The sequence below is a fragment of the Temnothorax longispinosus genome, chromosome 6, assembly GCF_030848805.1.
Source record: "Temnothorax longispinosus isolate EJ_2023e chromosome 6, Tlon_JGU_v1, whole genome shotgun sequence".
In the NCBI taxonomy this organism is placed as follows: Eukaryota; Metazoa; Arthropoda; class Insecta; order Hymenoptera; family Formicidae; genus Temnothorax; species Temnothorax longispinosus.
This window is the reverse complement of record NC_092363.1, coordinates 21,573,517-21,588,751: the sequence shown is the minus strand read 5'-3', so window position 1 is coordinate 21,588,751 and position 15,235 is coordinate 21,573,517. Positions and strand designations below refer to the sequence as shown.

General features: G+C 36.1%; 1 protein-coding gene and 1 long non-coding RNA gene across 4 annotated transcripts in view; one reads left to right on the top strand and one right to left on the bottom strand.

Moving 5' to 3' along the window:
* Window positions 1-15,235, bottom strand: part of LOC139814123 (uncharacterized) — a 173,205-nt gene that overhangs the window by 43,280 nt on the left and 114,690 nt on the right. The gene's annotated exons all lie outside the window — the stretch shown is intronic.
* Window positions 1-15,235, top strand: part of LOC139814119 (lachesin) — a 95,454-nt gene that overhangs the window by 25,837 nt on the left and 54,382 nt on the right. The gene's annotated exons all lie outside the window — the stretch shown is intronic.

Below are 15,235 nucleotides of genomic sequence, written 5' to 3'. Positions count from 1 at the left end.
TGATGCATGTGTAAAAAAGGTTTAACATTATTGTAAGCAGTTCCTCAATTATTTGCGCTATGCGATTAGTGAATTTTAATCCGGTTGTAATTGTGATAACATTTACTTCCCTTCAAGAAAATTACATTCACTTTTGCATGAAGATTTTCGCATTTTTAAACGGTCCATGAAACGTACAGAAAGTTTTAAAAGATTAACGTCTTGGCTCTCCGCAAATTTTCATTCAAATCGACCTACAGTGATGTTTGATCTTATCCCGTGAGAAAGGCACTTTTCATGCGAGGGGCGTAAAGAATTTCGCTTCGCGGTGCAGCCCTTTGGGGATCAGCGCGTTGCAGGTTAGCGAATTTTAATTCCGGTCAGTTACACCGGAGGTTTGCCCTTGCAACAAGAAGAAGTTACTTTTGAAGTGAACACATGTTGAGGCATTTGCATATTCGTGTTAAAATTCTTCGAGAGGATGGTTATAACGAATTCAGAAATTTTATTTGAGATTAGTAACACTGACGAATCCTGTTTAAAACTTTGTTTTATGCGAGTAGAATCTATGTAGAATATATCTGCGAAAGTTTTTTAAGATATGTCCATTTCTGATTTATGAACACAGTTGACATTACTCGAAATGCTGTTTGTTCTTATTGTCAAAGAAGAATCCACTTTTTTTTTTTACAAATGAAAGGTTTGCATCCTCAGTCTTGGAGGTTTGCTCAAAGATAAATGTAATAAGTTTCCATAATTTTAAATTACGTCAATTGTAGCAACGTTTGTTCTTAAGCGAAGAGGGAGAATTATTCCAGAATTATAACTTTTAACTTACGTTCTCGTATATTCGGCAAAAAGACGTTCACTCTAGTTGGTAACCCGTTCATCTAACCCGATGTATTTAATTTACGGCCAGAATCGTATATTACCTCGCATAATGATTAATGCAAATCAAACGCGGTTATCGATTCGTCGATATGAGGGATCTGCAAGCGCTTTTTATTAATCGGCGTCTCGCAACTGCGGAATGACTTCGGTTCGCGCCAGAGTTCCCATAATATCGCTCGCATTGCGGCAAGAAACAAATTAATTTCGTCCGAGCGAGCGCGGTATACCCGGGCAGGTTCCCAGTAACTTTTTAATGAAAGCTTCGATTTTCGGGCAGCTGAGCGTCATCGAAAAGTTTCTCCGCGGGGTCGAAACGCGACTACTTTGTACGTACGTATTTTTCCCTGTTATTCATTTCGCTCTCAGCGGCCGCTTTCAAACTTACGAGCCTTAGATTCCGTACAATCTTCCACGATGAAAGCAATATCGACTATAAAATGTAGAATTCTCGTCTATTAGTGCCGTCGTACGGTTGTAACGTTCGAATTGCGTCGCAATTTTTTCCAAAATCGACCCGCGGAGAGAGTCACGTGCGCTTCCTCTCAGTCACCAAAATGGATGTTAAAATGCGAGAATAATTGGATTGTCGCTTGAACAAGACGTTTATTGTTACCCTTTTTAATTGAGACATCGACGGTACGTGCACCGCGGTGATTCGTCCTATATATATATTTTTTTTAAATGCAAAAGGCAATTCCACAGCGCACTCGACCATGCGCGCGCTCGTAGTAGCGAAAGAGAAGAAAAAAAGAACAATTTATTCTGACCTCTGTCGAGTGCATCGCTGATTTAGTTAATAACAAATTACAGCCGATCCGTCTTCTCGTTTCTCGTGTTGTCGAACCGACAATCGTATCCGATTTGCATAAATTGCCACGGCTACAAAGGGTGAAGTGTATGTCGTGGAGGGAACGGTTAAGTTCGTTGCGATGGCTTCCCCGTATTAGCGACATTTAATCGCCGATGTCGCTCGGGAAAGCAAACCGGGGCAATTACCGACGATCTTTGTACCGACATGCGAGCAGCGAAGCGATATTCTCGAATGAATATTCCACAAGTGTTCCGAGCGCGTTCCACAATCGATTTCGAATGGCTCCGCGGTTATTGAAGGATCGACAACCGATAAGTCGTAGTAATCACAGCCAAAAAGTAATGACGAGTGCAGAAAGCGAAATTATTTACGCTCCCTTTATGAGATAAAGAGAAGAATTGTGAGAGATGAAACTGGATCGGAAAGATATATATTGCACCATCGTCGCTCGCGATTGTATTTTCGAAAAATAATTTATCGCGACGTCACCTAACTAATATTTGATTGATTCTCAAACAATTCGCGTATTCTTGCGCACCGAGTGCACTTTCTCTGACGGCGAGAAATCAATTTTCGAGTCGCTTGCGCTCGTGTCGCTTGACATTTAATGGGCTGCATATTCGTGGATCGATCCACCAGAGATTAACTCGTCACCGGAAGTGCGTACATTAGCGATGAACGTCGATCGCGGCGAGATGGCTTTTCACACGCGTACAACTCACACACGCGCACAACCGCGCGCGCGCGCACACACATACACGCGAAAAATGGCAAATCGACGATAAAACCAACGAACGCGAATTACGCGCCGCACGAATAATCTCCGATTTATCCCGTCGTAATTCCGTCCTTTTTCTTACGGCTTAGCACGCTTGCAGCTTAATGCTTTATCGCGCATTAAATAGATGTAGATTATTGGCGTGGGACATATTTGGAGCACGCGATTTTATCAACTGCAAATTATCGGGCGCGCATGGAAAACGCCACGATTTACGGTCAATTTCACCGTTACCTTCCGCTCGACGTTGAGAATTTGACGGAACGATTTATCACGTATATGCAGTTTATTTACGAGAAAACTGGCGCGGAAGCGGCGAGGCGTGAAAAGTACGTACCTTGCGGTTGTATCACATTTGCGAGATCGTTGTTGTAATTGCCGTAAAATGCGACGCGCCGGCACACGATGTGTTTTAACGGATATTCTTTATCACGTCCGGGATGATCGCCGGGAACTGAAATGCGCAAATATTTGGATAGGCAGAACCTAAGTTCTTCTACACCTATTCCACCCGGCTACTTCATGTAACGCGCATAATGGTGTTTCTTCAGTATACATTGTTATCAGCTGACTACGAACTTTGTCGGAAAAATCTACGGTCAAGTTAACCAGGTCAATCAACTCCCGGATTCTGCTGCGCTTAGATTTGTGCAACTGCTAATTCTAAGTGCTATAAATATTTACGCGATTCTCATTCCGCTTCCCAAAATGAAAAAGATATTACCGCGCGGTCCAACGGCTTAATTGATTCCGCAAATGAAAGTGGCCGCCGCGCCAGCCGCGAATAGCGCGCTATAGGACACTTTCCGGTTATATAATCTGCGAGAACAACACTCCACCATTTCCAAGATTACGGTAATGGATAGTATTTATTTTCTTGCCCCGCGCAACTTCATTTTTAATCATATCTAAAACCGCTGGACGAAAATGCTCCGCGCACACGCGGTCGTTTTCTTCATATTTTCCGCCGACAAACCCCGTGCGGAGTTGCAAGAAATTGTTTCTAGGAAAGACCCTGTTTCTTTCGCACGACGAAACCGTCAGAGAGTAACACACTTCCGCGACGTTGCGGCAACCCCCTCCTGAGTCGCGGTAATAGAGCAGTGCGCGATTTGCCATAAAAACTATATAAAAAGATGCATACGTTTCAATGAATGATGCGAGCGGCTGAAAGATTGCTTAAAGTAATCATTAGCGCTCATGTATTCAGGCCTGTATTACGAAGTTTTGCTAATAACTATACGCGCGCACGTTAAAAGACGAGGAAACTCACAGGACGAGAATTGATTACTCTCGTCGAGCATTTCCGGTTCATCGTACCGCTACGTTTCTATGCATAAGCGCCTCGTTGAAATTAGCCTTATTTTTCCCCAAGAGAGCTTTGAGAGAGAGAGAGAGAGAGAGAGAGAGAGAGAGAGCCGTCCTCGCCTCGTCGTGGACATCGTCTCGCGCAAGATACGTTTCATTTGGAAATTCTTTCTCGCGCGCCGCCACTTATCGTGGAAATTGTTTCTCCAGGCGACGACGACGGACCGCGTGTCTTTCCTCCGCTTCAACGTTCGTTTTCAGAGATTCAAGACGCAATCCGTCATCCTAGTTGTTTCTTTTTTTTACTGCATCCCAGATATATATCAAACGCGATCCACTTTTTCGGGATGCGACCCGGTTTTTGGAGACGCCTGAAGAGCGCTGAAGATGCACATTAAGCCGTTAATAATGTTACCAGGCCAATAACCAAATCCATGATCTCATCCGATTTCGAGATCATCGAAAAATCTGTCTCGAAACGGAAACTTTAATTATGCGGGAAAGAATAGACATCGCGATGACAACGAATTACATACTTAATCTTCATTCTTTATACAAGTATACATAAATTGAATTAGTAATTACGAAACGGAAATCCTGATTTCACGAAGAAAGACGGGGCGTCGCGGTAACAGCAAATTCTATATTTAATCTTTACCGTTGCATACATAAGTCACACACATTGAATCACTGCGAAAACGACATTTTTTTAATAGAAATCATAAAAAGTTGTTTCCCTTGCATCTTAATTTTACTATTCATGTCATTATTTCAACACATATCTTCTTTTCCCCTTTGGCAAATATAAAAGTATAAATAGATATTTTTCGAAAAGTGCTTATACAAATCATTTCTAATTTTTGTGACTTATATTTCATACTCTTTTTATAGCAGCTTTTTGTAAAAGAAAAGAAATTAGATTTCTGTAACGAATAATACGACTGATATCTTTTTCATGAGTATTGAAGAGCAAAGGAGCCTCTAATGCTAACTCAATTTTGTAAAAATGCTGCCCCCTTTGTAGCAATCAGTTCAATCTTACATTATCCCAAACTTATCTCATCATAACGCAAACAGATTCTTATAAATACGCTAAGACAACTTGATACGAAATTTTTAAATAAACGTTTCGAGATTTATTGAATCTTATCTTTGTTTCAGCAAGATCGTCCGCAATTAGAAGCGAGAAAAAAAATCACAATTTGCCTAATTTTGCAAAATTCTATATTTACAGCGAAATAACAGTCGCGAATTATATACATACAGGTATCCCATGCGGCCCATTTTCGTATCGATTCTCGCTGCGAGATGTGCGCGACAACATAGCGATAAATTTTTATATTCGTATAGACCATTTATCCCGTTGAACGTTTGTGTCCGCGACGCTAACGTTCGACGTGTTCATATTTATCGCAGACGCGCGAAATGTGGGAATCGCGTAATTAAGAGAACTCGCGGTGTCGCTTAATTGGTTCACCCGGCCGAGATGGTTGTTAATTTGTCATGATTTAAAATTATGTCCTTCGTTCTTGACAAGAGCATTACTTTGTTGGAGGAAGGCGGAAGTTGATTAATAATACTTAATAAGCACGCTGTACGACGTAATTATTAAGATTATTACTTGTTGACACTTTAATAGTAAAATGGCCAAACTTTCCTCATTATGTTGAACGCTCATAGTCAAATTACTTTTATATTAATTCGTAAGTTAAATGTAATTTATTATCAATGGTCATTTTCTTAATACGTAAATTACATTTTTCGATATCTCTCTGAAAATGTAAAATAATCGACCCGCAGCTGCAAATTGCAAATGCAATAAAATGCAATATCTGTACTGCTGTATGTACAATACACGATCGATCGAAAGTGGTCAATAGATATTTAATTTATTTTTTATATATAACATTGGTTTGAAAAGAATGCATTTATGATCGACCGGATAATAAAAATAAACTAACTGATTGCATTATGTTACATCTATCACATTCAAATAAATTGAGGAAATGTAAAGTGTTCAAGAATGTAATAAAGATTTGACGAAAAGAAATATCGATTGCTTGCACACGTGTGTTCACCGGTTTTTTTTATCATTCGTTTTCGATCTGGTAAATAAGTAGTTAATTTATTCGTTTTTGCGCGACCTTGTCGCCTGCAACCAAGTTAGATTGCATTGCGGTTTCCAGTTTTCTCGCTCGGGAACAAGCATCGATAATGCATATAGGCAAAAATAGGATGCAATCGAATAAGAAGCAGGGTGGTAAAACCTTTTCTATTGTAAACGATATATGATTTACATATAAATATCTATAATATATATATTTGTATATATATTCATAAAATTTATGATGAAAATGTCCAGTCATCACGCACTTAAGTAAAACTAAGTTACAGATTCAATAGTAAGTTCGCTTTTAGAAAAGAATTAAATTCGCGTATTTTTGCCAGCGTTTCTTCGGATAATACGTGACGAGCTGGAGGAATGACCAAAAGCACCGGAAGCGCACATTCGTCCGCTGAATAATGTATCTCGTTACCGATACGTCGATAGCGTTGGAACAGATCGTCTCCATGTGGCACACAGATGCATCTTCTCACGTAATAACGCGCCGATAAAGCCGTTCGATGGTGTACTTACTTCGCTCATTCTGCGATGTTGCTTAGCATCACCGTTCGCAAAATCTTTTCTTAATGTTTCCATATCGTATAAGTAAGACTAATTGTATTTTATTGTCGTTAAAACTAGTATTCGATAATAATGATTAATCGAAACATTAACGCTGTTTGTTTAGTCGTGAAAATGGTAAATTCTGATTCTAAAAGGAAATAATTCTAATTAAAAAAAAATAATAATAATTTAGATCTCCAATGCTATAATATTTTAAAATTGAACAGTGATTTAATAATCAGAACCATCAATACTTTGGATATGAAATTCGGATATGAAATAATAATGTGAAATATTAATACAATATGAAGATTTAGTACTTAATTATAATATTTGATAAAGACTGATTGAATACAAATGCGCTATGAATTTTACAATCTTATAAAATACCTAATATGCTGAAATTATATACTGTAGATAACATTATATATGTTGATTTTTGTTGGCTCAGTAAAAGAAAAAAGAAAGATCCGAGTAAAAAAATAACTTGTCTAAAATATACGTCACGTAGGCTGTATTTAGTACATTTATTCTTCAAATTTTTTAAAAAATCTGTAGGCATTTTTACGGCGTGGTTTCACGGTAACAATCAAACAAATAAACAAATAGAAACTTATTTTTTTTATTTTGATAAATAAATATCGAAAAATATTATTTTGGAATAACAATGCAAACAAATCTGATACGTTGATAATATTTCGTAAATTCGCAACAATTTTTAGTTTTTGTACACTGAAAAAAAAGATTCGATAATAATCATCTAGCCTGGATCACAGTTACTAAGTTTTAGTGAAATAGTTTCAACTCAATGTTTAGGTGAATATAATAAAATAATTTGATACGTATTAACAAATAATCATAGCAAGACTTGGTATTTGTTTTCAAGGCTGTGATTATTATCAATTTATGTGGTACATATCACCAAAAAAACAATAAATAAAACCATATTGTTTAGTAGTATTTACCACATTGTGTAATAAGTATTACCAAATATTAGTTTGAGTTATAGTTACCAAATGCTAATGCAAATAATTATCAAAGTATTTAGCATTACTTATTAAGCCATTTAATTGTTTCAACTGTATAAAAAATAGGTTTTGCTAATTACTTTGTTCAACCAGTTGGTAACAATTACCATATTTGTTACTACTTACCAAATATTGTGCTAAAACGCACAATGTAATGCGTTTATTAAGTATCACAAGACTTTTTTTCTCAGTGCAGTCACTGTTGCAAACATGCCGAAAGATGTTATTTCGTTTTTCAACGCCGGGGTGGCGGATATATAGGACTGCGCGGCAACTTCCGCGGCCCGAAAAACTTCAGGATTTATTCATTACACCTGCGTTGTTGCCATCATACTCGCGTCACATTCGTTTCCGTGAGATACGAACGCGCCTTGCCTCGCTCAAGCACTTCCGACCGTAGAAACATTTTTCTACTACATTAAAAGATAGGAATGCGTCCTGCATGAGAGTCAACCGATGTTTCTCATTCTGTTATACATTTGGAAAAAAGTAATCTTTATTCCTTTCTTTTTTTTATTATACATTTTTGTTATTAAATCTTTTAACTTGCATTTTTCTCGATAATAACCATATGATATTACGTTAGTAAATTTCACTTTTGCATATCTACGTATGCTAGGAATATGCTAGGAATAAGCGTTTTGTATATCGAGAAAAATTGCAAAGTCTACCTATTATTTGCAACCTTTATTATCATTATTATTGTCTGCTTATAGTGTGAACATAATCATAACCAGCTATACTGAAGGAGATAAGCCCTCGAGTTTGAATATGTGTGTGAATTTTGCCAACAATAGTCATAAGAGCGACAGCAACAAACCTGCAGGAAATTTGTATAATTCATTGCAATCGAGTTTAATTACGGATAGGTTTTCGTCTCTATTGTTAGTGGCAGACCGAGAGATCTTCCCGTGGAAGATCTCGCGTTGCATTACAATATAAGTATTGTTTCAAAGAGCGAAATATTCTCGTTCGTCGCCGAATATGTTAAATATTTCTTTGAGACGGCGGGGATAGATATCTGCAGCTTCAACTGCAGCAAGTTGCACGTAAATGAAACGCATATCTCAGAACAAAGATTTTCCGCAGTCGCTTTTGTAATATAGATATTTGTTCCTCGCTACTGTAGTCCCGTAAGCCTCTAGTATGCTATATATCGGAAATGCTAATGCAAGAAACGCAAGTATCAGATTTCTCGACCGCGTAAAACGCAATTTAAAAATATCGTACAAAAGAAAGTTTTTATTTCAGGAGGAAAAGCTGAATTCAGCATGAGCTCCAAACTATCATTTATTATATCCATTCTTAAAAATTAGTATCACCTTTTAATTTTGTGCAAGAAATTTTCCAATGTACAAAGAGTGTGTACTGATTGTGAGTTTGAAATAATAAGAATTAATAAATATTATTTATATGTGGAAAATAATTATTTGGATTATCACAAAAATACATCCGAATATTATCACACAAAAATTATCTAAGAAATGCACATCATATATGGTCATTGTCACTTAATTAATACAATTTTATTATTATTATATAAGTATCGTAGAGAATATAAATACGTGCGTTAAGAAAATTTCACCACTGACGACAATAACTTGCAAAAATATACGTTCGCAGAGTGCATTTGTACCGGGTGAGATGAAAATTAAAAGGTGCAACGTGCGCGGCGTGACGAGCACACGGTCGCTGCTGCGTCTAAGAGCCTCGTTGCCATCTTCGCCCCCTAGCTTCGGGAGAATTGATAACATAAATATCGTGGCGGACAGTGGCCACAATTTATGGGCATTGTAATGACCCTTAATGCGCATGAGTAGTTTGGCTACAAAGCCCTCATAACTCTTACAGGAGCAAACGTTGCTAATTTTCTTGCGCCCGCCGCTTAGGCTGTCTTGTGCTAACTCAACCTCGCTCTCACCCGCTCATACCGCCGTCCATCCCCCCCTCCCCCCTCCTCCACGCGTTCCGACTTCCGTAAAAACGTAAATTACAGCCCGACTAGCGAGATCATCGTTTCCATTCTTATCTCAGACTCTCCGACTGTCCCGCGAGATGATTCATGCGCGTTTTCCAAAGTCCGATCTCCGTGATTTTAATCCTCCTTCCGTATATTTCCAACCCGATGTCGTGACCGATGTTCCAAGTCACGGGGAAACGGCGATCCGTTTAGATAATTTAATCGATATTCGGCCGTAATAATTCTTATATATAGTAATCTTTGACTATACTCAATGAACTTAATGACTTAAAATTTTGAAATGATGAAAGGAGAGAAGTAAAGATATCGTTAATAAAATGTTTGCTTTACAAAGAAACTTATAATCTTTTCTTGAATAAGAAATACTGAAGTATTCTTTATTGCTAAATGCTAAGTCGAGAATATAGTTCGAAAATCGTGTCATTGTGTTATATATTATATATAAAATCTACTAATGGTATCAATATATAACAATTACAGTCGGGAATAAATTAAATTCAGTTTAAAATTATATGTATTAAAATATACATATATTAAATAACTGGTCCCACATTTGATTAATCGAGAATTATAATTGACTGATAATAGACGAATCAACGACGTAGCGGTTTTACAATGTCGAAAAAATTCAATTATCTTTATCAATATTTCACCGATGATAAATACATAACTCCCTCTCTCTGAAACTATTCATTTATAATAAGTGTAATATCTATAATCTATAAATATTTCCAGATAGAACATTTTAACTTACAGACTCGCGACTTAATAATTAGATTAAACGTCATCCAACACTTGCTAGATATTCCATACTTTCTATATATAATCAATAACTGTTCTTCTTTTTAAAGAATCTCGATTACGCATCCGAAATATCCGATTGGTTTTCTCGCAATCTTCCAAAATAGAAACTGTATCAATTGAGGAAAATTCGTCCTCATGTAAATGGACAGCAATGATTGGTATGTTAATTGACATGCTAATTTAATTATTTCGAAATTATTTTCATTTATGATAATCTAGCATTATATTATAATTATATCGAAATTATTATATCTTACAGTGGAGTATGAATTTTGAGTTGAGTTTAATAAATTATATTATTGACGAGAAATCAAGGAATCTCTTGATCGACAAAACATAAATCTTGTTAAATATATATGCTGTTCCAATAATGTCATGTCAGTATTATTTGATATTTGATATTCATGTGAATAAAAGTGTTACAAACATATAATGTCTGATATAATAGACAATTTTATTTCATAATATTATTTAATTGTTAAGTATTGTCTATTAATTGACGAAATTATTGTCCAAATAATATTATAATGGTATTGTTTTCGTTGGCTCAGTTGACTAATTTTGCTTTAAAGTTTTATCTTCGTAATTAAATTGTCCATAATCAATTTTATTTTTCCCTTTATTTTTATACGTGATATCGGACGATCGAATAACTAGATTAAAGTTAAAATTAAGTATAAGCTAAGAACAGATGCAGTACCTGTCAATATAATTACAAGAGGTTCCACGCTATTACTAGATTTTTACCTAATAGAATTATACGGTTGATTAAACACGAATGCTGAAATGCTGAATGCTTTATGGGATTATAATATCCTGGAAATACGAAGGAACTAGAGCTGAAATACATTTCTAATGACAAATCGATCAATTGTCGGTTACCGAAATCCACGAGAAAGCGCACCGCGAGAGCAATAGAACTAACCCAAGATCTGGTTTTTTTGCGCGATTGTCTGCCTAATCCGGAATTAAATAACGGAGCGTTGAATTAGCCTGATCCTTTTAAAGTCAGATTGATGAAAGACACGAGCAGAATTAAATAGCCTCTCGCTCAGGTGCTCCTGAAACATATGGCGGGAATAAAATACTGTGGATTCGCGAATTGAATGTTCAATGTTCTCCATCCCACTCGGTCTTTAATTTCCAAAGATATGCTTACATTTTAACGTTTGCGTAAGTGATATATGTCTTTCCCGACGCCATTTTTAAAACATCTGCTTTATTAAAGAGAGAGAGAGAGAGAGAGAGAGAGAGACGCTTATTTCCCAAGGGATAATGTTATCATTTTATATACGATACGTGTCTATCCAGATAATAATTAATCTCTCAATAAGTAATCGCTTTTTACATGCATTTTTTACAAGTGAAAAATAAAAATAAAATTGCAACCGTTTCAGCTCTAGTTCCTTCGTATTTCCAGGATATTATAATCCCATAAAGCATTCAGCATTCATGTTTAATCAACCGTATAATTCTATTAGATAAAAATTTAGTAATAGTGTGCAACCTCTTGTAATTATATCGACCAGGTACTCCATCTATTCTTAGCTTATACTTAATTTTAACTTTAATCTAGTTATCCGATCGTCCGTTATTATATTCTAATGCGCAGAATTGTGTATGATGAAAATCACGCTTAATTCTCGTTCATTATTTTGTTAGATAAATAAGAATCTGACCCTTATAACTAAACAGATAGGACAAATGGTAAAAATCATAGCGCCATAAACACGAAACTCTACTCGAGGAGCTATCGGTCGGATACTCTTATATCGTCGAGTGTTATTTGGGCTACTATAACTCTTGGGATGCACCGACGAGAGTTTTTCCGCAGGTCCGCGGCGATTATAAAGTCGTCGAAAAGTCGGGCATAAAAGTCAATTTTGCTTAATGTTATTTCAACGTTGCTCGATCGTAAACTACAATGAAATAGACAAGTCGCTGCCGTTTAAAATAAACATTGCAGAAACGATTTTTATCTAAAAGCGTATCTAACATATTTATTTAAAAAATATGGTGTAGTAATTAAAAAATAATAGAAACTTTTGCGCCTGTTATGGATATACTTTTGACTTTATAGTTCTTCTCCAAATTGCGTATATCTAAGCCGTTGTTACTAGCTTAATGACCGTGATACTCCAAGAGCGAAATATAAAATATAATAATATAATAAACAGTATCGCTTCTAAACCGCTCGTGAACTTTGCAAGAAAAAGTTGCGAGGCCTTAAGGCTCTTATCGGACGTTAAGAAATATCAAGCTTTTTCCTAAACTTTCCCTCGCTTTTATCGCAACTTATAAACTTTCGCTGGAGAAGGCGACGCTGCAGCGAAATCATTTCGCTTCTGTGTGTAATAGATCGCTATAAATGTCTTGAGGAAATCTTGCATACCGAGATGTAAGAATAATTTTTTTTTGTTAACGTGCAAGCTGACGACAAAAGTAGAATCTTAATCTCTCGTTGCACGATTTTTGATAAGCGATTTTTGTTTGCCAATACGTGTGGAAAGCAAATGAAAGAATCGTAAGTCGACAAGTAAAGCCATAAAAATTTATGTTCACTCATAAGCCTCGCGCAATATATAGAATGCGTTATTGAGTTCAGAAATATATAACAATAATAGTAATTAGTATAATTAGTAGTTTCTACTAAAATGTACACGTACTTTGAAAATACAAAATGAAATAAAACGCAATCGTAAAGTTTACGGCCGATAATCGAGTTTCGCGGAAACCTTTCGATTCTCATCTTTACGTGGCGTAATGATGAACGATGATGAGTATTATAAAAGTAGCGGTAGAAGGAGATATTACCGTCGGACGTTACGATCCCTATTTATCTCTGCAAGTAATTTCAGAGAATCTCCACGTAGCACAAGGCGTGCATTTTCGGTTTACGTCGAAGTCGGTAAAATATAACTTCCAGCCTTTATAAAGCGTTCACCATAAATCTTTGAGAAATTTTTCACCACCTGCAATACTGTGTAATGCTTACGTACAGTTTATATGAACTGTAACAATGCGCGCAAGTATAATTCGCACATAAAAATTAACGGCAAGATATTGAAAAAACAGACATAAAAGATCCAATCACATGTTAGCGAGAAGTAGTGTTAATAAGTATTAGCAAAGCAACCATGACTAACATATTTTTATCATCATTTGGAAGAATAAATATGGCTTAAGTTTTCCTCGATGGCGTTTTTATTGTGCATACACTGCAGAAGTGTGTTATTTTTATACGCATAAACACCTAAAAGTAACACATGTTTCTTTATGTGTTAAATTGTGTCGTTTAACACGTTTAATCGTATTAAATTAAAAGACAATACGTTCAATTGTGTTAAATGACGTGATGTAAAACGGCAAGAAATGTGTAACGAGAGCTTCAGCTAAAATAACATTTGAATTTGCAGTGTATGTATTTATAAATGAAGCACGCCGCGTGCATAATATATCACTTATAATAACGCCACTTTGGAAAAGTGCAAATTTATATATTTTCAATTATGACCCTATATCCAAGACTCTTTCCCGATTTTAATTAAATATTGAAGATCGCAAATTTTAATTTAGAACTTTATTTTAGTTCGGAAAAACGATTATATTAAAGGTCTCAGTTTTTCTGTAATCAATAGCAAATAAATTTGCAATGAGTATTATGCAACAGAAAGTATCGGAAAGCTATTAGCTTGAAAAATTAACCGCGAAACGGATAATTCTATATATATTTTTCGTTTATTTAAAAACTTTCTACATTTTCCTTATTCAAGATTTAAGATTTCTTATCGGCGATATACCAAGAATGGAAAGTAAAGGGTCCTGTTATCCTTTTATGTCGTCATTGTTATACGATGCATAGCCATGGAGGCGCAGGCAAGATCGAGTGCGTCGCATGGTGAAAAATTGTTAAATTCCACATAGTTTATAGTCGGCGAGACTGTATTTGCATAATCTCTATAACCGCAAAACGATTGTTGGGGCCACAATTCACGCCATTTTATGGTGAGAAATGGTCGTAATATATTTTTCTCCGGGGATAGTCCCACGGACACGATTGCAGTTTCGACGAGACTTGTTTTTACAAGTTTTTGAAAACGCGCACTTACTACCTGTCGCTCAAAGATGATAAGTGAAATTTAACGGCTCAGTTTGCGCGGAAAAATTATGTACAGAAAAATTTCAAGGTAATTTATCAATTGCTCCATTTATGTTCAAATATGTAGTACAAAATTGTTATATGCATAAACACAATAAAATGTAATAAACGTAGAATATGACAAATTTTATTCAAAAGAATAATTATGTAACAAATTTATTCCAATTCCAATTAAAAAGCTATGTAAAAGGGCAAAGTGTTATAATTTATGTAACAATTTGAATAAAAATATTAATTTAAAATATTTAGATAGAATATCAGAGGATTAAAAATGCCAAAATACGAAAACTCAAATAAACATGATTTATGCCACTATTTTCCATACAACGTTACACACGTATATGCCATTTTATTTTAACAATATAAAATTTATTTTAGCTTAAACAGAATTTCCGCGAAAACTCTTTAAATGGCTTTTTTCCGAAATTCTTTTAATTATCAGGCTTATGGTCGACATAATTGGAAGACGCTTAACCTTTGCGTTTGCTCCGCGAACGAAACGGGAACGTCGAATCGTGCGTATCGTTGCCATAGGTAAGGAATTCCTCGGAGATTTATGGAGAGAGACGCGGTAGCCTCCTTCTCTTCCTCTCTCATTTTCTTTCTATTTCCTTCTTCTTCCTTCTTTACGCTCTGACTTCGACGTGGGCCAAATCTATAGAGGCGCGTCGGCGTCGGCGTCGGCGTCGGTACGGGGGCAACGAGAACTTAAGGAAGGGAATATACCCGACGTGCCGGAATATATCGTCGGCTAGATCTCTCACCCTGTACTCTGATTTATTTTACGCCGGCGGGAGCGGCAGCGCCCGCCTACAATTTCGAAAAGTC